The sequence below is a fragment of the Propithecus coquereli genome, unplaced genomic scaffold (assembly GCF_000956105.1).
Source record: "Propithecus coquereli isolate 6110/MARCELLA unplaced genomic scaffold, Pcoq_1.0 Scaffold311, whole genome shotgun sequence".
Lineage (NCBI taxonomy): Eukaryota > Metazoa > Chordata > Mammalia > Primates > Indriidae > Propithecus > Propithecus coquereli.
Genome location: NW_012148742.1, coordinates 956,285 through 957,400, shown reverse-complemented (window position 1 = coordinate 957,400; position 1,116 = coordinate 956,285).

Genomic DNA, 1,116 nt, shown 5'->3' with positions numbered 1-1,116 from the left:
CCATTTCCAAGTAGGTGAAAATATTATGTTGGAATCAGTATGCGGAAAGAATCTCATATTTTGAATATAATGAATAATATAATTTGATTAAGAAAAAAATGTTTTTCTTTTAAGTCACAATAATTAATGCTGAACAAGTGTTTCATGGTATCATTTTTGAAGGGCATGGTTTTATTCACTGGGCTACCATACCCTGTAACTCTGCTGCTACTATCTTATCCAAGCCATTCGCATTTCACACCTGAACTATCAATAGCCTCTAAACGTATCTCCCTGCTTTCTCTTTTGTTTCTTTCCCACACACCCATGATCTGCCTTATAGTCTTTAATGTTTTTCTGTTTTACTTTGAATAAAAATAAAAATAGCAGCCCCGCCACTGCCCTGTCTTTCTGACCATGTTCACTTCATTGAATGCCACTGTCGAGCAAATCCACCCTATTCTTGTCCTGCCCTTTGTTAGGTTCTTTAATAAGTCAATCTCCTTGCCACGTCAGAGTAATTTCATGCCCAATTACGTTAACGTAGAATGTTAATTTCTTACACCTACGCCTTTCTTACCCATTACCTCCCTTCACACACAAACACCGTCTCAATACTTCATTCTTGCACACCCTTGAGATTTCAGCTAAAATGTTACCTTTATACCGATGGCTCTGCTGACCTCTCCTGTGCAAAGGTATACACCTTTCTCTTGCTCTGATTTACAGGGCTGTGGGCAACTTTTTAATTGCTCTTGAGATAATGTTAAAGAGAGATATGCTTGTGGAAAAATTCTGTTTCCTTCCTACGTTCTAAATCTAGTGAGAAGACATTAACATTAGGAATAATATATTTTCTTTTCGCCACTATAATCAAGTGCCTAATGGGATCCAGAAAATACGTACAGCACTTTTAAGTCACTTTAAGTAGATCATTTTGCCTGAAAACTGCATTTTGGTTTTGACAGTGTAAAAATGTTAGTATACATTGAAAACTTTTTCGAGACATTTTGCTTTTCTTCTTTCTGCTTTATTGCTTCAATCTCTTTTGTTACTTGAGCCCTTTATTTATCAGGTATAAGAAGGTAGGAAAATACTGAACAATATGGAATATTGGAAAGTTTCAAGGCTGAGAAT